We start from the raw sequence: 27,256 nt of genomic DNA, 5'->3' as shown, positions 1-27,256 counted from the left end.
TAACGTTTAAATCATAAAACCGTTATCTTTGAGTAAACGCCAATTAATTTTGTTGAATCTCTGAAGCCAGGAGATTATGAGATTTAATTTTGATCATTAAGATAAACTCTAATTAATGTATCTAAAATACCTTTATATACAGGTAAAACCCTACTATAATCGTTAAGCTTTAAATCGGTTCGTAGCACAAATTAATAATTATGATTTGTTCCAATTAATACAAAATTATATTTTTTATCAACTCTTATTCCTCTATATCCGTGGTGTAGTCATATTTCATTACGTCAGCCTTTCATTTTATCAGCTCTTACACAATCGATAACTATATACCTCAAACAGAAGTTCATCTCAGAATTAAATTAGTTTCCAACGCTAGCCACTTCGTTACCACACTGTTCGAAAGAGTGGCCACGGGAAGATTAATAGGGCTTCACTGGGAAAGTTAATTGTGTAACCGTATTTACCCTGTTCGGCTTAGTGGTTACTCTTATAGGGTGTTAAGAGGTGTTTGAATAAGGGTCAAAGCCTTCTTGTTAATTAGACAAATACAGTTAAATATTTGGGTCAAATGTCAGTAGGGAATTTTGCACTTCCTCTGACGAAACGAATGCGAAAGTGACACCTAATATTTATTGTACCTAGTTACTTAAAACCTTATTCAGTAAAAATTCAAGGCTACAGGTAAATTTGATAGTCCACGTTTTGACGTTCGATGCTAAGGTATGCTTGAAAATACAGAATGAGGACAGGTTAAATAACCCGAACGACAATGAGTGTTGAAGATAGTCATTCTGAAAAACTTTTCTATAGGGACTAACCATAAAATCACGAAAAATAAATTAGTTATACCTACCAAGACCGTATAAGAATAGAGATTTTTAGAGATTTAAATTTGAAACAACGGTCATACAAAAAATATTGATACAGTTTCTATCTTAATCTAGACCTATGGTTTCCATTTTTATTAAACATATCTTTATATAAAAGTACGAAAGTCTTGGCTTAGGTTCAGCAGTAGAGATTCACAATAATGACCATAACCACTCTGGCAAGAGTGTAGCGACTAAGGCAGTGGTGGGCAAAGTACGGCCCGCGGGCCATCTCCGGCCCGCGAATGGATTTTATCCGGCCCGCCGCCGGTCCTATGAAATAATTAGTATATGGCATTGGCCCACGATAATCGCAAATCAAAATAAATTTTAGCTACAATTCTGGCCCTCTACTTAAATTACCTAAACTTTCTGGCCCCCCCATGAAGAAAGTTTGCCCACCACTGGACTAAGGAGTAGAGGTTCAGCTGATTAGTGAGAGGTTACACAGAATTTGCGAAATCAATTTTACAAAAAACTTAAAGGCATTGAAATACCTACACGTTTTTAACAATTTTTGAATGAGTATCAACAAACATGACATATCACATTGACATATAAATAACATCGTAAGAATTTAAAACGTAGAATAAAAAAAAACTGAAATAAATGAAAACATAAAATGTTCCAGTAACGCTCTCGCAACAGGTAAAAAATAAATAAACCAGCAAACAAGCGGTGTTTAAACTGCATCCAATTAGGACACACTAGCGAATTAATTCCAGGCCGAATAAAGGAGCTCTTGCCACGAGCACGGCAAACTAATTCCACGTGGGATATGTGGCCTTTCTGTGCCAATTTGTTAATTGGACGTCAATTTTACTTGTAGGTACCTGCATAGATGTAAGTAAAATGAAAGGTAATTGGGTACCTGTCAATTAATTCAAAAGGATTTTTTTCAAGTTGTTTTGTATATATTTTTAAATTATAGGATTTTTTTTAATTCACCGTTTCGGGCAAGATGTCCCAAAAGGTGGCAAGTTCCAATCATGCCCGAAGCTGTGATTTTTTTCTCCATGTTTCCTTTATTTTAAGAATTTGTTCAATCGTTTACAGACGTAGGTATCTGCTTGGTAGAAATAGTTTTGTTCTGTATAAATATATCTTTAATCACATATGTGAATAATTTGCTTGCTGATATTTTTTTGGGAACTTCAGGATTAGGACTCGTAGTAATAGTTGTTTACTAACCTGGGGGCCGATTTTTGAATTTCGACCGCTCGATTTCGTGTATTTCGTTCAATAATATCTCCACTATTAGGCATTTAAATTCTACTAATAGAATAGAAATCGAGTGGTCAATACCACGAGATTCCAAATTTCGATCGCTCGTAACTTTTTCAAAAATTAGCATTTCGCCGTTTTCCACCGATTTTCGAGTGACGAAATCGAGCGATCGAAATTCAAAAATCGGCCCCTGACTACACTTGTTGCTCGTTAAAAAGTAAAAATCTATTTGGTATGAATTAACTACAGATGTACAATATCCGGTCGTCAAGGACTGATCTCTTGTCTCTCGAGCCGGCTGACCGTACAATTGATCTGTTTACAAATAGACGCCGTGTCCTGTATAATTTGAGTCATTTGGGTGACTGATCGGTTTGCAATGGCTAACTTGACTTAGCTTCGTATGACCATACAAATACAAGTAATTTATTTCCATTAATATTTACAATCAAATTTAGGTTTTATTATTAATTATGTTCAGGAAAATGGTGCGAAATGACGAATACCTATAAAATAAAATAAGAACTTAAAGAATACGATATCGTACATTTTCCTGAACATAATTTTAAGTTCTTATTTTATTTTATAGGTATTCGTCATTTCGCTCCATTTTCCTGAACATAATTAATAATAAAACCTAAATTTGATATTATGAAGATGGTACTATTTATTGGGAATCAAGAATCGAGAGCACTAGCGATGTTTTTTGTTTTTTTTTTCTAATATAGGTATAGTTTTACCTACCTAAGAGCGTTTTAGGTTCATTGCGTTACTATCATTCGTGCATTTTGTAAGACAGTAGCGGAATCGTTACTATTAGAATCGTTCCAAAATTACTTAACTGTGAAAAGTAATACAAAATTTCTCAAATAAAAATAGGATACGATCTTAAGTTGTCAAACATTGATTTTGTTATGTTACTAAAAGGTACTTTTATCTATCAATCAGTTATATAACTTATTAGATATATTTAATATTATTAGAATATTTAGTTAGTTAAGTTAATTTAGTTTATATTTTGTACTCTTTTGTGGCAATAAAGCATTTTAATTTCATTTATATATTTACAAATTGGCTATATACCTATAGGTATCGCGCGTGCGTGTAGATACATTGAGCGGCTTATGTTACGTAATTATGTCAGTTGTGAATTATATATGGTAAGCTTCCCTATATCCCCAGTACTTTCATATTACCCATTTAATATACATTAACCAAATATGTAATTATATTTCAGAACAAATTATCATCTGAAACAGTGCATAAAACCGCAAAATATGGACATATTTGATCAATTTGCACCAAAACAGGCAAAACAGAGCTACTGAATTATCAACTGATATTATCCGTGGAATAATTTTGTATTTGTAGTCCCTCGTCTGTGATTTAGACTTTATCTGTACAATGCAAACTGTGGTATTAAATAGGAAAATGGCCTACAAAGGGGAAATGGTTGAAGCTTCAACTGGCATTGTTTGGAAAATAGCTCCGCAAATTAGTAACTATGGAACTATGATAAATAAAACGAATATGCGGGTAGCCAAAATGAAAAAATCAATGAAGGATTGTTTATGCTTCATAAAAATTTTCATTAGCCGCTAGACCAGAGATCATTAAACTTTTAAGAAGAAGAGCCCATGGCAATTAGGTTCGGGGTTTAAAAGAGCCATCAATATTAAGTAAATTAGGTACATATTTTAGGCAAACTATATATGTAATTAGTCGTATATGGCTCACAAAACGTGGTTTGTTGATCTTTAAGCTAGGCTTTGAAAATAGACTTCTGTAAACAGTTAAACACCCTTGTATTTGATAGGTTGTTTTCTAAAAACTCTTTGCTCGCACCACGGTGTGTTAAAATTTTTTTTCGATGCTTGTTTGAAGTTTTAGACATAAAGTTCATACAGCCACATTATAACAGCCATCATAGCCATTACAAAACCAGTTTGAATTTGGAATTTATTGCGCGTTAATACAGTTCACAATGGAATGTTTTTCCTAACAGTTGTTACGGATTTTGTGCGTGGTGGGGCAGCGTAATGGACGTACGAAATACCAAAAAGACACAAAAAACATTACTCTTTTCTTCGTTAGTCGCTAAAAGTAGTCTACGCTAGCCGGCTACACTTAAGAAGGTCCATTTTATTGCCGAAAAGAAAGGGTGATAAAGAGCAACTTATGTACAACGAACTGTATTAGCGCACACAAAAGAAAATGAACCCTAATAATCTCGGTCACTGCCATTGAAACTGATGAGCAAAACCATACTTCACGAGATGTAATAAGACTCAAATTTCTATAGACGTTAAGTATTGAATGCTTATTCGCTGCTATGAAATACGATTCAGAACTCAAACAAACAAAGCGCTTCCAATGTCTTTGAAAATTGAAAATATTTTCACCAAAAACTCTACGGTAAGTGATTTATATTGTTTACTATTTTCCAGTGTTTGGCTCTCGTAAATATCTCCCAGGTTTTATTTGTGGACATTCTGGACAACTGATAACTTTCAAATAGTTTTCACGGGAGAATTTTATTTGGGATAAATAGACAAAACAAAGAGTTAGAAAGAATAAGAAGTTCTCGTTTGGAATCTCAGAGTATAATAGTCTAGTGACCTATTTTTCTGTTACATCAACAGCATTCTTATTGCAAGATATAAATAAGTAGACCCATAAGAAAATTATGAAAAATAATTAGACTCGCCTATTATTCATTAGTATACAAACAACTATCACGAAAATAATAGGTAAGTGGTATTTATTGAATTTTTATTTATTTTTATTTTCTTTATTGGGGAAAAAACAGATACAGGCAAGATTATAAAATAGTACAGCCAACATCCTAAGACGATTCCCACTAGGAGGTCTAACAGTAGTTTTAGGACAGCGTTGTTTTTCATTGTACTGTTCTTTAAACCGTGTGTGTGTTATACATTTATATTTCAAATTTGATACATTTATTTAATAGCAACAAAATTTAATTAAAAGCTCCCCAATTCAACCCACTGCCTCGTTGTTCAATTAATCCAAAATCGATACTAAATGGCAAATAGTTACTTTGTTACAATTTAAATAAGTTAGAAACGCAATGTAGCGTAAAGCCACAGGCACAGCCTTCGAGTTAGCGAGCCCAAGGAAGCCTTATTCTCAAGTATCTAACGTATCAAAATGATATTGAAATCAAATTCGTTTCTTCCAGCGAAAAAGACGTGGAGACGCGTCGGCAGGCGTCGGCCGATGCGAGCCGAGTCAGCCGAGCCGAACGACGTGTTTTTCGCCCTTAATACGTAGACATAAAGGTTTTTTCTATCGGCTTTTGAGACCCTTACGCGTACCTATATTATAAGTATGGGCAGGAGAGTTGAGGTGAATGGTTACACACACAGCTGCATAGAGTACTAATCGCAAAAACAGTATTGAATGAATGAAACTTAAACGCACGATATTAAGCCAAAAAAACATTGAAGAAACTTTTGGTCACTGCAGTTGGCGGGTCAACTTGCTATCGGTACGAAAAAAGACCACTAACTTTAAAATGTCACTGTCCTTACATGATTTTGTTATTGTATGCGTGACTTCAACTCTAGTGCTGCTACATATAATATGAACGTGAACCACTGATGTTCACATTGAATTGGTGCGGTATCGAAAAGCATTGGTGTTAGATTTTCATTTCTGAATAAGGTCCAAGGAAAGCAGTTTGAAACAAATGTAATTGAGGAGAGGGTTGGATAGCGTTTCGTTTGTAACTTGTTCCGACTTGTTCCTTTAGATCCGACCAAATTACTGTGCTCACATGGCTAGAAGAATTTAATATTTCCCAATCCGAACTATCCTGGATTGAGGTGGGAGTATTGGGTTGGCCTTATTTCTCTTTATTTAGTAGTTACTAGACAACTTAACAAATGGAAGCCAGGTTTTTGAGCGTACTCACTTTTTGAAAGAAACATACAGTAATAGCCACTTGAGACGTGTCATAATAGAGTTTGAACTCTGTACTTATATACAGGGCCTTATGAGTAGTATAAATATGACGATAATTTCCAAAAAATGAAAACGAAGTAAGAAGATTAGGTATGATCATTTTTATACGACAACACACAGATTCACAGATGTCTTAATAATACTTTATAAAATATTTATAGAAAATATTTGTATATAAGTATGTATGTAGTTAATAATTGTTATCGACAATTTAACATCACCCTAGTTGTCAAGTTATGTAATGTTAGTTAATGTAATTTAAAATTAAAAAAAAAAAATTTAAATCTATTTATTTCCCAAAAAGTACTTAAATCTACATACATATGTGTGCAAAATCTCTAGTATGAGATTATGTGCGCGGTCACTAAACTCGCGTTTTGTTGTTACCTAACTAATTCAGAATATAAACAAGTATCTACTTACCTTAATTTAGCTAATGGTTTTTTTTTTAGTTTGTTTGCCAGTATATTTGCCAGAGCATTGTCATTTGTGAAATATTCTTTTAGAATATTATTGACTTGCGATGGTTTTGTATTTTCTAATATATGTACTAATTCCTTAGGTAATTTATTTAATGTATCTGGGAGAATATACCAACAAGTTCTTTTGCCATATACATTATTTGCCTTTGGCACCGTGTACATTGGTAAATTCTGGAGTTGACGCAATTTATTAGATCTCTCCAATTTTTGCAGGTGAGTTATTTGATGAGATTGTTCTTTAATGATTGCTGCATCAACTTTATCAAATACATTCATTACTTTGCAGTATTTAAACAATAGGGCATAGTTCTCTCTGTACTTAGTTTTTATTTTATATGGTACTATGGTTTTAATAAGTCTTAGTTGGATATCATATATTCTTTGTAGGTAGGTTTTGTACGTTCTACCATAACTTGATAATCCATAGCTAATAACCGAGTCTGCCAACGCCAAATACAGTAATCTTATAGTTTTATACGGTAGATTGTGCTTTAAAATACTTAATTTGGCTAGGATTGATTAATGTACTGGTACCTGTTAATTCATTTACCCATAAGTTTATCGCATGTTAAATATTGTTCACAGATACAAGACACTTATATAAGTTGTGGTTACCTATAATTAGATAAGCATCAGTCATGATTGTTATATAGATTGAAGGGCATGTAAGATGTATTATCTGTTGGTAATCCTAAATAAAGAAAATAAAATAAATAAACAACGACAAAATTGCTCATTTTGCAAAAATAAAATTTGTCCTCAAACATCATATTATTAAAATAATCTTTTATTTTCCTCCAATATTAATATTCGTGAAGTAGAAAAAAGGACGAAGTATATCCCGAAGGTGATGTCAATTTATTAACTTCGCGCCATTTGTGTAGGTTGTCAGTTCAAAGAGAAACAAAATGCTAGCTGACTTTTGGTACACGAAAAAAGATAGAATCAAGGGTATGTTTGCTGATTCACGTTGGCATTTCAACGGGAAATGTAGGGTAGTATGTGGGTAGGGGTTCCTAGTTCAGAATGTATATGAGTTGAACCAAAACTGTACGTATATATGAAATAGTAGGTTATTGATTTACGTATTTTTGAGAATAATTGTTAATAAACGGTAAGAGTATGGTAGAAAATCCCGTTTTTCGTCAATGATTCCTTGTGGTGCAATTGACCCTTCGTGCGGGTCAATAGTAACATAAATAATTGGAACGTAAATAAAGCCCAAATAATATGTTTATTATATAAAGGTTTATTATTTTAGAGCTTAACTGTAATCAATATTTTCAGTTAAGAAGGAGAATATTCAAATACCAATCTAACTCTAGGATTATTTAGTTTTGAATAATATGACAAAATATTTCTCGTAAATACTTACTTTGATCACTCGAAAACAAAAATGGTCTCTTAGCACCTCCGTTCCGCGTCGTAGCGAGCGGCCGACTGGTGAGCGGGTCCAGACAAGTATTGGGCTTTATCGTGTATACCCACATATTCATATTTTGTTGTACTTGTGAAGATAATAATGATGGTACTATTGCCCCGTGGTACTATTGCCCCCGATCTACCCTACCTGAATTTCGCACCTCGAGAGCGTTATGCTTAATAATGTAGAATGTTTATTTTATGTCATAAAATACGACATACAAGCTGCGTGATGAAAAGCAGCTCTGAATAAGTATTTGAACAAGATCTGAAATTTATAACAAACTTACGGCAATTTTACATTTACGGCAAAATTATAACAAACTGATATCATTTTGATGGCAAAATATAAGTTTAAATTGGCCTTCAGGGACAAACGTCAATAAAATATATCGGAATAACGAAAAGTGACGTGAGAAATATGCGTCATATAAAAAATAAAATGGATGATAAGCAATAATGTGTCAACCTACATTCATTTTGCAATAAGACGTCAACTCAAAAAATTGACGCTTAAAGTTGACATTTTATTGCAAAAATAATGTTGGTGGACATATTTTTGCTTAACTGCATCCGTCATTATTTAAGTTTCGTGTTGCGTTTTCTAAAAACGATTGTAACCGTCTTGTTGTACAGTCAACTGTAAAAATATGGGTGTAGACAACTTACTCAAAAATATGTCCCATAGTTCTTAATTCACTGACATAAGAGTTATGGGACATATTTTTGAGATGATTTGTACACCCATATTTTTACAGTTAACTTTACTGTTTTGCACAAACGATTGGGTAACCCTTATTGCCACGGGAACGGTTCCCTTGATTAAGAACATACCACATCAACCATATGAGTGATGTCGAAATTATGAAACAAAAGCCTCGTGTAAAACCACGATGATAAATGACGACAAGTAATAAGTCAAACTTCACTTATCAACCGGCAGACTTGGCTAATTGTTGTTTAATGTCTGTTTAATGTACGGGAAAGGGACGTGAATTATGTGTTTGCTAATCTCGTATTTATTATGTTTACCTAGTATGGAATAGAATTTTATTTTAGAATTAGGTACAATGTTTAATAATTTGTATTTGCTAGGAATCGCAGATTTAAAGTAAAAAATCCCATCATAAAAGTTGCACGTAAAAAAAAGTCAGACGGTTTTTTCTGTACTGGGAGCATTCTATCAAACAATTTGTATCAATAAATTATGATCTAATTACCTACTTAACTACTTAACAACGTTATGTATCTAGTGACGGTATTTATTTTATTCTTTAGTGAAAGACGTACAAAACTATCACTGAAACACATTTTAGTACCTATATGTATTATAAGTAGTCATTTTCAAGTAAGTACCTATCTTGTTACATTTTTGCAACTGCTCTTCATTTATTTTATGAATATCAGACCCAAGCAGATTCAATATCCGCCCTTCGGTAATTTTAACTTTAAAATCTAGACATATAAAACAAAAAGTAATTAAATCAAAGTAGGTAAGTCCGATTTGCATTCCCTAATTTCAAGCAATGCCTTGTGCTGATAAATTGACAAAATCAAACTTCTGCATGGGCCAAGTTTTGCTTTCAATTACCCGTCTTTAAAAACGAGCCTTTAACACGTGACGGACTAGAACTTTTAAATTCAAACCGGTTTCAGTACGAGCAGTAAAAGGCAAGGTACGCTAATTGCGAACGTTTTCGACGCTAACTGACACTTAGTCCGGAATTACGGCCGTTCCTAACACTCAAACTTAACGTTCCCGGGATTGACCTCGTGATAACCGTCTTGCATACGCCTTTATGCTTATTAATTAGAAAGATAACGGTGAGATATGTATGTTTACTAGCGAAAGTAAACTTTTATTTGAACATTCATGTTGATTTTGGTATCGTCTTGGGTCGTCCCATTTGTTTTTCGTCAAGTTCTTAAATTAGTCCTATTCTGCTTTCGTCACTCATTCTACATTCATCACAATCGTCGGTGGTTTTCAATGTAGAATGAGTGACGAAAGCAGAATAGGACTAATTTAAGAACGTGACGAAAAACGAATGGGACGACCCAAGACGATACCTTGATTTTCAGGTAACAATCTGTCAACAATGCTTTTATGACACTATTTGGTGACTTAATCATTAAGTAACGTTTGCTTTTAAACACAATTTTACATGGGATGCTGCATTTATTTATGTCATAGGAGCCAGACTAGCAAACTTATCGCAATTACTGGTGCCCAGGGACACCTGCAAACACCTGACCGATCTCGCGCGCGACTCCATGATACATATTGCGCGACTTCAAGTATGGACTCACGCGCGAGAACGCAACTCGGGCTAGCCGGTCGAAGGGGTTGCTAGTGCGTTGCCTTTAATGGCTCCTCTACACGATGGGCCAACGCCGGCCAATCCAAAGGACGCATTTATGCGTTAGAGGGAGCAAGTGATATTGCTATCTCATTCTACCGCATGACTGCATCCCTTGGAGTGGCCGGCGTTGGCCCATCGTGTAGAGGAGCCATAAGATGAAAGTGCGTTTATATCTTGAATGTTTGAAGGTCGTATCGGTCCGAAATTAACAATTTACCACTATGGAAAAACGAGAACGTGGGTTCAGTTCAAAATATTGTAATTACTAGAATGGATGTCGTCTTGATATTTCTTTATCTTCTCTTTCCATAACATTTCGTAATCAAATCAAATTTCAAATGAAGGTATCAACTAGGGTTTCTGGTTTCTCGATCTTTTTAATTTCTCAATTTTTAAAGTTTCAAGAAACACCAGGTTATTTTAATATTTTTGCTTTATTACAAATCAGACTCATAGGAATCGTAGGTGAGATAATTAATTAAACATAGGGTAAATTTTTAGTTACCATAAATTGCACTTAATAATCAAAAAATTAAACAACAAACAAAAAATGTACTATAGGAGCAGGCTTGCGCGCCGGGGATGTGATGCTATAGTGTATTTCTTTAGGTATTTAACAAAATGTAATCAAACCACAATACCTACATATGGTATTTTATTAGACAATAATATTCAAGTCAATAAATTTAACTCGATGTGACAAACTTTTACAGAACAGAACAGAAACAAAAGTTTTACTACGAAATAGTCAACGTGACAATGAAGCTGCTAAAATTGTGCTATTGCTAATAGGAATAGGATTTATCAATAGTAATTGAGCATATGTATTTGTTATTACATGGCCCTATAATTCGTTTTTTAGCATTAGATATTGAAAAACACTTTTGAAAATTAAATTACCGCAAATATGAAACAATTACAAATCATATACGATAGTTTACATTATTTTGCTTTCACAAGTAATAGTTAAAAAAAAAAAAAAAACAATGTCATGACAGTTCAAAAGTTTCAAAACATGAAAATCGGTTGAAGCCAGAACGGTAGGATAGGGGACAGATCAAGGCAGTTTTTTATTTGGTTGGTTAACTATAAATGTTTTAAGTACCTGAAAATGTAAAAAAAAAACATTGTTTACGTTTATTTAACTACCTAAAGAATAACACTATAGACACATCACGTGTTATACGCGTGTTTTCTTTTTACTTATCACAAGAGATTTATTTCTCGAGTTCTCGAGGCATTGAGTGTTTTTTTCCCGTCTCGACTTAGGACAAATTTCTCGAGATTTCTCGCCTCGAGAATTCTCGAGCAGAAACCCTAGTATCAACCTTGTCAGCTCAAAGGTTAGGTAGTTGTAAAAACAACTAAACGATACTTTGATGGTAAATAATATGAGAGCTGAAAGAGACACCGATAGTTTTATTTTAAATTAGAGTCTTAAATTAGATAAAGAAAAAATATAATCCAATCATATTAAGAGCACGCCACTTTGAAGTGGCGTGCTCTTGTGTTGGAGGCCAAGACTCAGCATCACGCCAACCAAGTAAGTAAGTAATCATATTAAGCTTCAAGTTTGGTCCAGAGTAGAACTGATTCAAATAGAATGGTTCAAATATTTGAACCCGAGAAAGCAAAGTGAAATACATTGTGCTACAAAATCTTATTTGATTGGGATCCGATTTTTATTGAGGTGCAAATTGCATTTAGATCGGTCGGGATTCAGAACGGACAGACGTGAATAAGAAAACCAATACATTTTCTCGTCTCTATAAAAATATGTGTTAGATGTGTTGTTGTGTAAGGTGGTGGTACTTGTGCTCGACATGCTAATGCCCAATAGATCCCCCTGCCCTGCTGTCAGCTCTATTGACAATGACTTAAGTTTCAAGATGACATGTACTGGGACCGCGTCGACCACCAGTACCACCACCACCTTAATGTCAGGCGTGGCTCCTTCCGCGTTTTTGTCACGTTACTACAAGTACATGCGGTCATACGCGGCCCACACCAATTTTGGTGTCTAGCAGTAGTAGTTGCCGCGCACCGCGCGGACGCCTGCTCTCGCTTACGCTTGTATCTCTCGTAATAGACGCGTTTTGTGGGAGAGTGAACCTTCTGTACCTAGTACTATTATTTATTCTGTGATAATGTCAAGAAGGTGATGTTAATTGTTGTGTTGTTTAATTGAAGTGTGCAAAAGGGAAGCTATAACGTACTCTTATATGAACATTTCATGAGTGCGAAAGAGGCAGAATGCCAATGAAAAAACGTGACCACTTTTCAGCTTCATAGTGGCCGCTAACGGCCGCTTGAATGTACCAAAACGTAAGGGTAGTGGACTGGAAACCACTAAAAACTGTATTCAGGAGATAAAAAAGCAAAAAATATATAAATAATAATACGCAATAAGTAATATGTATTTTTAATTCAGTAGGTACTTCTAATAATATTTGGCATCATTTCGATTTTGGTCGCACCTTTGGTATTATTCCTCAGTACCAGAATAAAAGTTTGAAGTTAAGGCCCTTGGTACAATGCCTCAAGGGCCTATTTTATTTAGATTTAAGCTAGTTATTAATTTAGTTTAGTAGAAGTTAATTTAAACATTTCACTAAAAGCTTACAAAGACTACTTAACATGAGTATACGTATTTTGGTTTCCCTGGTCTAATATGTGGAGTTGTAAACTATGCTTCAACAATATGGGCAAGTTACGTAGTTTGAGTTTGAACAGGTACCTACTTCAGAAACTTGAAAAGCTAGTTCTCTTTGTTTAGCTACAATATAAGCCAAATAAACACGACGATCTTAGCATGGATAATGAAAAACGTTATTTAAAGCTATCACTTTTTTTTTAAATATCCATTTTTTTATCTGGGGACTGTCTTACACAGATCGCACAAGCCCGCACTAGACAATTTGACATTGAAAATGTTTTTTCGATCGCATCAGTTTAGCCCTCCAATTTCAGCAAAAGTGAGACATTGCCCTTGTCTCGTGAGGGCTACGTAAATGGTCCAGGTCTCAAAAGATGCGTCTTAACAAGGGCTTATAATATAGTGAAAAAATATTTTGAAAAAGTCAAAAACTCTTATCGAAATTCTCAAAAATGTAGAAAAATGTCGCATTTTTTTTGGTGTCTTTTCGCAATAAATCGAATAGGTAATACTACCTCTCCTGTAATTTTTCAACGTGTCTGAATATTACTTACGTTTGTACTTTAAATTTCAATACAAGTTTTAATACGGATTTCTAAGAAAATGAACTACTTACCCTGTATACTTGCATACATCATGAAGCTCTTAACTAAATAACAAATATTCTACAATATAACAAATCTTTATTGCACTCCTCAAACAAGAAAATTACTTTATACGACAACGGTTTCACTCACTTGAATTTTTAGCCGCTATTGGCGACATGTTTCGGGCCCGTCGGGGGTCCTTCCTCAGGTTGTCGTATAAACAATTTAAAACATGTCTCACGAAAGTTTAATATCGAAGAAAATTACTGATACTGTACCACTTACACTAAATTTTAATATCAACAGAATACCATTTTTTTAGTCAGCAGCAATAGTTGCTAAGCGGGCGAGGTGTTCAAAGTGATCTTGACGCGTCTTTATTGTTAAGAGAATAAGAGCGCGTCAAGGTAAATTTGAACACTTCGCCCGCTTAGCAAGTTCTGCTGCTGACTAAAAAAAAATTGTATTCTATTGATATTAACATTTAGTTTCCGAATGCAGAACTTTCGAGATGCGGTGCGGTGTTATGGTTGTGTTCAACTGACCGGGCATGCTGTGTAAGCTAGCGTAGTTGTATCCTAGGTATAGTACTCTGAAACTTCACCTCACTCAAATCTAGAAGAGCTTATGTCGGGAGATTCCTTCACCTTACAAAATATCGCCTTCTGAATTAGCGCACCATGCAAAAGGGTGAAACATATTGTGGAAAAAGGTCACTATAAAATTTAACGACTCTGGTAAATAATATACCCCATTTTTCCTTTGAATATTTACTGAAAAAATGTATTCCGTTTGTAAAGGACGGCCCCGGCCCGGTCTAACGATAGTCATCCTTAAGGATACAGCGTACAAAATAACTTTGCGATGTCAGCAAATTGACTCTGTTGTGTTACCGGCTATCCCTAAGTAGGTAAGTGTAGTAAGTAAGTATCCCTTTTAGTAGCTAAGCAAGGCGACCAAAACTCCATTTTTGTTAGCTTGATGTTGATTGCATTTGTTCGTAAATAGTTATTTGTACAACAAGAGATCAAAGTTTGATATTTCTTCGAGTGCTTATTTTGAGTCCCGTGCAAGCGAAAGATTCTATAATAGATTAACGAGCGTAGCGAGTGAATCTAATTTAGAATCTTGAGCGTAGTAAGGGACTCAAAAGCGCGCGAGATGTAAATAACTTTGATCTCGTGTAGTACACAAAAAATTTCATCTTAGCAGTGAGAACATACCTATTAGACAACTTGAAAATGTAATCCTTCTTCGTCACTTAATACCTGCACTCATGTTTTCTTAAGATATATAAACAATTAAGTTTAATTACCGCAATCGAATACAAAAACAAAACGTAATAATAAATTTCAGTAAAATAATATGGAAATAACGAACACAACTGACACTTCAATCTTTTTCTTTTTTGTAAAAAGAAAATTGTAAGATACGGTCCGAATTGCGGATACGTACTATTCGTCAACTACAGTAGAAATTCTACAAAGTAAAATAATTAATTTTGCGTGATAATCTGTGTATTTTTTGAGTTCATTATTTTAATTGTACAATTTATTGTACAGTTAAAATAATATAGTATTTTTGTCAGTTTTTATCAAATCTTAAACTTTATTTTTAATTAAAATAATTAATTATTAAGAATTCATACTCGTACGGAGCTCGTACGTGGTTTGGAACGATGCGTTCTGAAGTTTTTCGGGGGTCTATTATAAACAGTCATGGTCTAATAAAACATGGTCTTCTATTCCCAGAGTGACACGGGCCTACGTCACAATAACATTGCCACTTTATTTCAACATAACATGTTACATGGGTACATTATACCTATGGTTAATAAGTTAAAATATTTCTTTATAATATTATAATTTTCATTTATATGTATTTTATCTTAAATTTTACAATAACACGTCATTTTTAATTATTCGTTAGCAATATCTTCCGATTCACGAAAGAAATTTCAGACGTTCGGGTAATTCTGTTTACATTACTGGCAACACAGGATAGCGCTGTCACATTTGACAATTCGGATCTAGATAACTTCATGCCCTGACCGTCATCCTTGTCGAACGCGTGTTAATTGTTATTTCCTTCTCGCTCAGTGTCAGCAGTCGCAGTGTTTTCCAAACTTTTCACGTCGTAAGCTTGGTAATTAATGTGTAACTGTTAATTAGTTTTTCAAACGTTTGTCTTGTATAGATAAATAAAGTTTAATTTAATACATTAGATTTGTTTTATTTTACTATGTTTCTACATGAATAACTTAAAATTAATGCCGTTAAAATAATTTTCACCGTTGGTTAAAATTCTCCCACATTTTAAAGTTTGAGAACCTGTAAACAGCATGATGACGTAGGCCCGTGTCAGTTAGGTCATACGCGAATCTCGGAATAGAGTACCAGGCGGAGTATATTATTATACCATGATAAACAGTCAGTATACCGTTGAATGTCGTTTGAACTTTTTTCGTCTGTTTCTTTTTGCTAACAGTGTGAAAGGGACAGAGATAATAGAACCCAAGTATTTGGAACTTGTATTAGACCCCGCATGTTGAAATGACATTTGACTATAAAGGTCACTTGAATGTCATTTTGTCTCACTCAGTGACCAAAATGCGATTTTGCTCACTGTTTTTAAGAAGCAAAGTACCCTTGTTCGAGCTGCTGAGGTGAAAAAGAAATTATAACTTAAAATCGAAGGCAGATCAAAGGCTGTCATTTTGCGCCGTCGCCCTCGGTACGAGTATCAAAAGAGTGGCACGCCGCACCGTCTCTAATTAGGTTGACAAAGGTTTTGCCATGGCTACGTGTTCTTTGGTCTGATCAAAAGATTTTGCTCTTATCACAGTAGTAGTATGTGGTCGCTGTTATGTTAAAGTTGAAAAATCTTAAATATCATACAATTTCCGCTGTTACTTGTTGTTACACTTGTTACCATGGTTATAATTTTCTTTTAGATTTCTTTCTCATTTACATGTGAAATGAAATGTTATTGGTACAATAAATAATATTTACTTACATACAGCTACTTATAATAAAGGAAAAATATTATGATTGATACGATTAAATTCACCATCATATTTATACAATTTCCGCTGTTACCTGTTGTTACCATGGTTATAATTTTCTTTTAGATTTCTTTAGTGAAACGAAATGTTATTGGTAAAGTAAATAATATTTACTTACATACAGCTACTTATAATATAGGAAAAATATTATGATTGCTATGATTAAATTAACCATTATATTTACATACATATACTTGCATAGGTATATAATTTGGGAATATGTATAAATCCCTATGGCTGTAATCTGTAATGACGATGATGATGATGATGTCCTCCCAGACGTATCCGTCGACGGCGACATCCTGACAAATTAAAAAGGGTCTTAACTATTAAGGGGGCTAAGGGGCCCACTGATTAACAGTCCGCCAGACGGTATCGGCCTGTCAGTTGTTCGGAACTGTCAAAATTTTGTTCTAACTGACAGGCCGATACCGTCCGGCGGACTGTTAATCAGTGGGCCCCTGTACGTGCATGGGCGCGAGCGTGGCTCGCAAATCCAAATTTAGTTTTGAAAGTGCGACAACACTTATCTGTAATAGTGAAGTACATATAAATACAACAGCTAATAATTTTATTTAATTGAAAAAGACAGTAAAAAGACAAATAAATATTAACTTATGAATTAAACAGACATATAATAATATTTTGTACAAAGGTACACATCGGTTTATTTTTGATTTTCGGGAACACGATGCTTTTAAATAAAAGATGATTGAAGAAAACGTGCTAGTATAGTTTGAAATTCGCTTAGGAACAAGTACTTACAAAGTTTGAAAAAAATATAACTCAACTTCGGATAAAATCTTTCATCGTTAGTCCTTTTTGTAAGTCTGAAGCATGTGTTACCCAAGCCATAAAGATAAATCGACTGCTCATTTATTAAGATTAGTTCAGAAGATTCTGATTTTAAAGCTAAGTTAGACATGACAAAAAAATACATACCTACAAATTTTGTAACTAAGAATAATTTTATATAAGGTTAAGTATTTATCATAATATATTCTTATGCATTTTGTATTGTTTTGTATTTTATTATTATATCCTTACTTTACTTTAAATAAACTAGCCATAGAAAGAAACTAAGTAAGGTAAGTAGGTAGGTAAGTTACTGAAAAAGGAGGCTTCGTCACTTTTTCTTCTCCAGTGATGAATAATTATATTTGTTCCCAAAAGATGTGTAAAGAAAGTAAGGTTTATTTGAATTTAGTTAGTTTAGTCATTTTGTATTGTCCCAGAAATATTTAGGTAAACAAAATCAGAAAGAAAATAAATAAAGATATAAATAATATTTTTCCCATATTCAGACAAAGATATAGTTTGGTAGAGTCTGTTCGGAAAGAGAAGAGTCGTGGAATGTCCCAATACATCCCACGACTTCTCTTTCCGCACAGACTCTAAGTTAAACGTACTAGTGCTCGACATGCTAATGCCCAATAGATGACACCTTGCTGTCACCACTATTGACAATGACTTAAGTTTCAAGATGTCATGTACTGGGACCGCGTCGAGCACCAGGCCTCATAGACAACATGCCAATACATAGCGAACGAAACGCAAATGTCACTGTCACACTAATATAGAAGAGTGATATAGGTACAAAGCAATTCGATAGCGAAGCCCAAGCGAGCGTCACCTTGGCTAGGCCGCCAGTACGTTTACCTTATTTGGATTGAATTGGTTGTAACTAAATTCAGGAGGAGGAAACTATTGAGATCATCAATTACCTGTAGGTACTTGATAGCTAGCTTAACGCACACTGAGAACAGTCATTAAGATCCGTCTTCGTAGTTAAGATAACGCAACTTAATGAGAGAACTATTGATAGTGTTACGTTTAGTTTCATTGGAAGTTTCTGTGTAATAAAAATGCATAAATACTATATAATGATGATTGCTTTGGTGGGTTATTCAGATGGTTGTTACGATTATATGTCAAGATTTTATCAATTAATAGTGCCTAACTTATAATTTTTCAGTGTACGAATAAAAAAAAATTGGACCCGACTACCTACCTATTGTTTTTTTTTTGTTTTTTTTTATATAAAATTTTCCTTTTTGGAAAAACCTTAAGTGTGACTAATGTAAATCGGTCCACAAATGATCACCGGTACACAAAGCATCATTTACCAAAATTGACTCCGTAGTGTTCACACTACAGAACATAAAATACATACATAGGCTGGCTTTGACATAGATTGGTATACAAAATATGAAAAGACTTTAATATTATAGAGAAAATGTAATGTGTTACAGTGACAAAAATATAAAAAAATTAAGATTGAAGCCGTGGAATTTTATAAAATTCATTTTATTTCTATGTGAAAGTGTCCACACAAACATTATTCCGAAAATTCGGAACCTGTTGTGTGACCCAAAAGACGGCCCCCTTTCATCAAAGGGCGCTCCAATTCTCTCCGCGACATGACGCGTCTAGGTAATTCCCTTTTTGTTTGACTACGAAAAGGTTCCATGTTTTTGTAATGAGCTCTTAATTCTTTTGGATAGGTAATGAATAAAATTGTGTCTTTTAAATAATAAAATAGGGACATCACTAAGTCTCGCAAGTGAATTTGAGCCCCATCGCTAACCTAATCTATTTAGGTAGGCTACTTCTAACGGTTACCTTTTGCAATGTTCTCTGATGTTCCATTTGCCAAATTTTAACTTGACCGAACGCGTTTTCTTCAAAAACGGTCAGGTTTTCAATATGACCACAAATCTAATCTAACGTACCTAATGGCTTCTACATGATGCTTTTTACATAAGTTTATACAATTTTATAGTTAATAAAACGGGATTCCAGCGGGATTGGCGAGATCTTGCTCAGCACAGGGAGGATTGGAAAGGGAGAGGGGAGGCCTTTGCCCAGCAGTGGGACACACACATAGGCTTTAAAAAAACACGTTTGGACACATCAGACAAACATTTTTTCAAGTTCCGATTGAATAGCATTTCATCACATCTTTTCTTCACAAATCACCGACGATCTAGTGGTAATAATGTCAATGTTATATCAATATATTGTTCGTAAGTTCCAAGAAACTCATTTGGTATGAGTGATATGAGTCTGGGTTCGAAGAACAGCCTCTTGTTTGGAAGCACGCCTATCAAACCTTTTAACTTACTATGACATGTATTTGAGAACAATACGATATTTCTAAAAACCAAAACCATAAAATGGGGTCCCTTTGTTTGTTTGAAGTTTTAAGTCATAATGCATTGTTTGTCATAAGTATTATCATTAGTCCTAAAACTAACACCGTTAACTAGGTTAGGTTAGGTTTGTTTTATAGCAATCCTGAAAAGTTACGCGTTTCTGAACCAAACAATTATGTTATGACTAACGAAAATGCGGACTAACAATACATTATGACTTAAAACTTTTTGGGAAACAATAGAGACCCCCATAATCAATTCGTAAGTTCCGAAATCTGTGCTTGTGCTTACGAATAAATTAATTATATCCTTTACTATATTGATACACGAATTTAATAACAAGTTGAAGTTAAATTAGCTTAAAATGAATTTAATTTTGAACTTCGCTTTACTTAATTAGCCTGTTCGTTAAGCTTTGAAGTAGTTAAGACCACATATTTAACATAAAAGGTTATAATGGGAATGTCAGTATCCGAATTACCTATATTATTATTTTCAATAATTTATTAATTCATACTTTACAGGATAATCTTGATGTGAACTTGGTTTAAATTATGATAAATACAAAAACACCTAAAAGTAGTAGAGTAGTTAATAAAGTATTTGAAACATAATTATATTAATTAAAATGAACTGTGCAATTATAAATTAAAATGAAGGCGTTCATACCTCAATAACATAATCTTTACCCTACTTACGATTAGGCTAAGTGTTTTGTTAAGGAATATAACAACGGGATAAGATAACCCTTGAAAAGTCTCTTTTTTACACCAAACGAAGTTATAATAACATCTGCTTAGTAACAGTTTTTTTATATACTCGTAATAGGTACCATGACGGTGGCAAGCAAACGCCCCATCAAAAACTTAAGAAAGACTATAGGTATTTTAGTGATGTACCGACTGTTGATTTGGCCGACTATCTAGCCGACTAATCGGCGCTGGGCGATTTTTATAAAAAAATATACTATATTTTTTTATGAAAATAGCCCGAGGTTTAACCAGAAAAATATAGTTGATTTTTTTATCAAAAAACTAAAGTATATTTATTGTGTCAATCAATAATTAATGATAATGAATATTGTGCTTAATAAATTGGAGTAAATTTTATGATTTTCTTTCTATGAATGTTCGTTATTGACGCATTGGGCACTTTCACTTAAAAGTGTACCATTTCCTTTTTTTCGAAAATCCATCAACATTTGGATTATTTCTACTCAAAATCACGAGTACCATCAATTTAAAAAAGGGTGTCCCAAAAAATGCCAGTTTTGTAACGCATTTTCACATACATTTTGTATGGACCGTTACAAAACTGACACCCAAAATGTGTATGAAAAACTGGGGACACTTTTTTTCTTTGTCTCATTCAATAGTACTCGTGATTCTGAGTCTAAATAACCCAAAAATTTATGTTTTTTCGAAAAAAGTATATGGTACCATTTTTTTCGCAGCTTTTTCCCACTGTTGACGAAGGCCGCTCCTTCTTTGTTTACTCATGTCGCTCCGTCTTTGTTTATTCGGTCCTAAATTGACAAAGTTATTGTGTGTGTTCAAAAATGATTCACAATTAATTATGAAAAAAGTGTCCCAAACGGGTAATCCACAGGAAGCTTGTGGTAACAAAATTTAGCGATGATTAATGACGCTTCGGCTTATTTTTTGTTTACCTTCCGTGACTGATATCTTCATTTTTAGGATATGGATCAGCGTCCATATCTATTTATAGGTAAGCTATATATGTTTTTAGATTGACTTTGTAACTACTAATCCTTTCTTAGGATTAGAAATGCAAGAGTAAACTTGTCGTTCCTAAAATGAGGTAGTTGAGTTGATCCTGTAAGTATTGAAGTCAATAATGAGTTACAATCATTCTAGAACATCAAAACATTTTTACACCGCATAATGTGCCCAAAAAATTTTCATTCTTACTTTAAATTGGTTCTTTCTCATGCTAAAAAACGTATTTGTATGTAGGAATGCCTAGCTGTAAACTTATTTTCACTGAAATGTTATATGGTACGAGTACCTATGCGCAATTGGGCATATTGGCCTAGTACCACACAAAGAAATACACACACAAAGTTTTAAGCATAACTTGCCATTATTTAAACAACTTGACCCTGCAACTTGCGTATATTTTTCATCAAATATATTCTATTCATCAAGCATATTCTAATCAAAAATTATGTTTGCGTGATATATTTCAATTTGTACTAAATTAAAGATTATTTTTTTTCATTCGAAATTTACTTTTTAACCCTTTATAAGGCAGAGACGATTTGGAAACCACTTAGTTAATAAACATTTACGGAGAAGAACATCCTCTTTTTTATTTAACTATAATGGTATTATATAGCGAGTACATCAGGCTTTCTTTCCTCATTCATACTTTTTCGGTCAGTATTTAATTTTAGTGTAATTAATTAATTTATAGTATGTGGTCAACTTATGCACTATGCCTGTCAAGGGAAGCAAGCTATCGTCATTGTTTCCATTATACTATTAAAAATATACACGTCGCTGTATCTAATAATTTGAATTATTAGCTTTTGCAATTCACGATGGCGAGTGGCGAGACTCTTATTGGTATGATGAAAAGGTCTAATTTTGATAAATCCACTCTCCATCGTGAATTGCAATAACTGTACTACGTTGTTTGTAGTGTCAGGAAAGTGTATCATTTGCCACTTTAAGATTAATAAAATTATAAAAGGTTACATGCTATATCGATAAGTATTGTAATTAGAACTTTATGCGGAAGTCTCTTTCTAACTCCTTGATAGAAAAAGACTTCCGCTTGTAAATTGTATCGTGAAACGGGCCACAGATTATAATTTTTTCAGTGATATTCGTATATTAATCCTACCCACTACAAGATACACAATAATGTTCGATTTACCGTATGTAGTCAATTAAACGCCAGTCTGTACAGCGCACGTTATGTTTGTTATGTCAATGTCAATGAATAGGTGTATTGGAAACAGATCATCTGAAAACTCAAGTGCACTAACAGGCTGAGTGCATATATTGACCACATGTTTTTCTTAATGATTTCGTTTTTTTTTTGCCGTAGATGTGTTCCCCAGTGCATTACAAACATGGTAGTGTATTTAACTTTCACGTAGCATATCTGTATAACTGGGGCCTTATAAAGGGTTAATCTTATTTATTGCTCTAATAGGCAATCATAGAAAAAAATATTAATGACATTAACCCGTCAATCCTAAATCCCAAGATCCTTAACCAACGGGTTCCGTATGCAGACACAGTTGCGCAAAAGCATTAGTTCGAACAAGCTGGCTCGATGCCATCTCGCTATTCCGGGCGATGACCTCTTTTAAACACGAGTTCTATAAGGTCTTAACCACCACTAGTTACCTGTAAACTTAAGCCCTTAATGTATGCAAAGTTATACTTTAAAATGTTATAAGAGCGTAAGTGCCAGGGCTATTCTTAAAGACTACTGAGCGCTTGCTTTAGATCTAGTATAAATTTGACCTGTGGCTGCGTATTGTTGATATAGAACTCAATGCTACGTTTATACTGGTTTCTTTTGAATTATAAGTGGTCTGAATAGCACAAAAGTTTACTATGAAGATACGTCGTTCTGAAACACCTCAAACAATAGGTTTTTATTGCTAGCAGACAATGGCAGTTGACCACTGGCCTGGATTTTGGCTTTTTGGTGATTGTTCTGAGATGAGGGCTTTTAGAAATATTTGGCGTGGATGTAAGCTTTGGAAGTGAGCTTTTAATGACAAGGTGGCTTCAAGTTTATTGTTTTTTGGATGAAATTCAAATACTGATTTAAACTTTCACGATTCTTACACATTATGAAATTGGACAACGGGACTGAAACGTTCAAACCGATAAACAAGAACAACTGCGGGTAGTTCCAAAAACTCGCGCTGCTAGAAGATGTTGATGTCAACTTTACCCAGTCTTCTCCGAGACCACGGGGACAACGGCGTCCTCTAAACGTCGGAGGTAAATCTTAGAACTTAAATACGCCATTAAGTCCCGTTGTACACATTTTAATAAAATTTAAATAATTTTAAGAAAATATGTCATAAATAAAAATAAACAGATGTGTCTGCAAGTGACACTAAATTTATTTCTACAAAAGGACAGAGAACAATTCAACGCTTTGGGCAAGTTTCGAACTTGAGACGTTTTGGAACACCGGTGGTGATTGGATCGGTATTCCAAAAGTTCGCATGTTCCAGTCTTGCTCGAAGCAATGCTTTTTTCCAGTTTTCCGTTGATTTAAAAATGTGCAATATTTATTTTATAATATGACTTTAAGGGTTCCGGGGTGCCTCAAAAATAAAAAGCTGAACCCTTATAGGATCACTCGTGCGTCTGTCTGTCCGACCATCCCCCCCCCCCCCTTTATCTTCGAAACTACTGGGTCTAAAATTTTGACAAAAATACACTAATTTACCTATAGATGACAGGAAAACCTATTAGAAATGTGCAGTCAAGCTTGAGTCGGACTTAATTACTTACTTTTTGATCCGACCCCTACGGATTTTTTAAAGACATTTCATTCACGAACCACATAAAAAATACATGTTCAAAAATTGGGTAATGTACGGAACCCTTGGGACGCGAGTCCGACTCGCACTTGCCCGGTTTTTTTCTTTTACTTGGATAATGTAATGTATCCTACTCAGAAAATTCTACATTAAAGTAAATGTTTAACTTTACTAACCGCTGTGTTGTTTTAAACATCCTGGTTAAACGAAACTAATTAATCAAAAAGTTTTTAATTTGTATGACCGCTGACTTTGTAAATGAACCCAAAGCGGTAATTTTAAAGTATGATTAACATTACCCAATTTTAATATGGCCCGTATATTTGGGAAAGTTTCTGAGCAGTTTACTGAAAAGGCTTTTGCTCAGCGCCTAAATAAACATGAGTTATGTGGCCTGAAAACATTGACTACCTCATATAGATCGCGCATTATGAACATACCCGTTAGGACGCAGGAATTCGTGTATTTATAAATTCGTTTACCGTAGGTAGGTATAATAATATTTGGTATTCTAAGTATTCTTTTTTCAACTATTTTTAGCTAGCATAAAACATTTCAGCACCCAAAACCCCGCGGTATGAAATATACAGCGTCTTCAAGACAAAATTTGATTGGCGCGACATGCTCAAAGCCTTCCATGATCCGAAGGAGTGACTGTCGCCGGATGGCTGTGGTGACAGAGGTTTTTTTATATGTATAAGGTAAGATCTTGCTCTACGTTGTGGGCTGCGCTGCGCATAAGTATTTATACTAAAATGTTTTTTTTTTTCTTCGGGGCAACCACATCGTTTTGCAAAAATATTGCAAGCGTCGATAGGTAGGCTTTATTGGCAGAAAGCGGGAATCATCTGTATGCTGCGTCTAGTGGGCTGATGATCTGTGCCTGCCTATACCTGAATATTTTGGTCAAGGTAAGCGTAGGTTTCACTTAAATATTTATAAGTATGCAAATAATTTGAATATGGTAAGATTTTTTGTATAAACTTAGGGATTTGCCGGGACATTTAAGGGTAGGTATGTATATAAGAAAAAGCGGCAAAGTGCAAGGGTACGGAACCCTAATAAAACAGTATAATACGTTAATAATCACTCAAAAACTGCAATACGGGTCACAATTTCTACGACGATTAGGTACTAATTTGTCATTTCTTTCACATTTTAATAACTAAGAAAAGTCAAAAGCTGGGTTCATCCGTCCGTCCGTCGCTAAGATTTCCCGACTTAGCACTAACAAACAATCTTGTTATGGTTTTCAACTGGTTTTTATGCGACCTCGACAATCGTCTTGAGGATTGGCGCGCATCTCACACACGACTTCCACTTCATTTCGTGTGAACCAATCAACGCACAAGTTGTTAAATCTGTGATTTATTTTTACAAGCTTTTATTTAGTCCCGTTGTCTGTCTGTAATCAAATATTACAAGTTCCCGGTTTCCGATGCAGCTGAAAATTTGCATACATATGTAAATTGGATGACAATGCAATATTATGGTACCATCGAGCTGAACTAAAGATGGAGACAGGAGGTGGCCATAGGAACTCTAGTCTGTGATAAAACAACGCAACCTAATTGTATTTGGGATTGTCAGAATTGTCTCGATGAGAAGTTGCCTGTGGAAAGAAAAGTACAGTCAGCGATAAAAGCTTGTACTTACCGAAAATGAAATGTTTGCCTATAATTTTTTAGTTTGTGCAAAACGGCTCTGGGTTAGTCAGATATTTTTATTTTATTAGAGAGCTTTTTGTCCCAGTCGTTCAAAATTTGCTATTTGGTACCTACTATAGAAGGCAGTTCACTAAGTGACTAAATTGTATAAGAAATGAGTGCTAAACCTAATTAATTTAATTCAACTCGACTTTGATAACAAAACTTTACAATATGATCAACTTCAAACTACCCACGTACGCTCTCGTTCGAAAACTTTTAGAAAACCCTCAAAAAAATCTATCGAAGTTATTCCATACGGCTCGATTCGGAAAATGAATTAGATTTCTACTAGACTTCAACAAGTTACGATACGGATAATTTAAAGATATTGTCGATTCTGGAGGTCCTCTTGAACGATTTCGACAAGTTATGACTTAGATATCCAAGTCACATCTAGTTGATATCTAATGTAGATCTAGTTGATCTCCTACTTCCGCCGCTTGAGCCGCTACTTCGTTAAGGCCTGGCGGAGCGGCGGCAGCAGCTGAAGCTTTAAAACGCCGCAAATATGCTGGACTGTCGGGAAATCACTTGTTTTCGGCATTTGCGGTTGAAACTTTGGGACCTTGGTGTCAGGATGCGCTCAGTTTGTACCAAGATTTAAAGAAGATGCTCCTTGACTCCACCAGGGATCCTAGGGCTGGCTTATTCCTTGGCCAAAGAATTGGAGTTGCGATTCAGCGGGGGAATGTAGCCAGCATTATGGGCACCCTTCCGCAGGGATCGGATCTGGGGGACTATTTGTGTTAGTTGTAATTTAGCTTTTATTTAATTGTAAGTTATTTTATAAGGTTAAATTTAGATGTGTTGAAATGCATTTGTATTTGTAGGTAGGTATTTTGTGATTTGACAATTTAATTGATTAATAAAACTTATAAAAAGTTGATCTCTAAATCGTCTCAAGATCTTGTGATTATCTTGAAATCCGAATAGGCCTGATAGTCTCACCAGAATATTAAGCATGTTGAAGTTACTTTGACCCTCGCCTAAAAGAAATAAAATAAATGTGCCAGTACCTTGGTCCATATAAATTTAGTACGGACACCAGCACGCGTGAGTTATAAAATCTAGTACGACTGAGGACATAGGATAAAACGCAACAGTGGGTGTTTGGAAACTAAAGACGTATTTTTTAAAGTTGTGCTGATATTTATTGTGGCGGGTCCTCAAGGTCCCCAAAAGTCAGATAACCAGA

General features: G+C 34.5%; 1 protein-coding gene across 2 annotated transcripts in view; it reads right to left on the bottom strand.

The window, feature by feature from the left end:
* LOC134794706 (leucine-rich repeat-containing protein 24-like) overlaps positions 1 to 27,256 on the bottom strand; it is a 71,369-nt gene that overhangs the window by 2,862 nt on the left and 41,251 nt on the right. The window lies entirely within an intron of this gene.

Source organism: Cydia splendana, chromosome 11 (genome assembly GCF_910591565.1).
Source record: "Cydia splendana chromosome 11, ilCydSple1.2, whole genome shotgun sequence".
Taxonomy (NCBI): domain Eukaryota; kingdom Metazoa; phylum Arthropoda; class Insecta; order Lepidoptera; family Tortricidae; genus Cydia; species Cydia splendana.
This window is presented reverse-complemented; position numbering and strand designations above follow the sequence as displayed.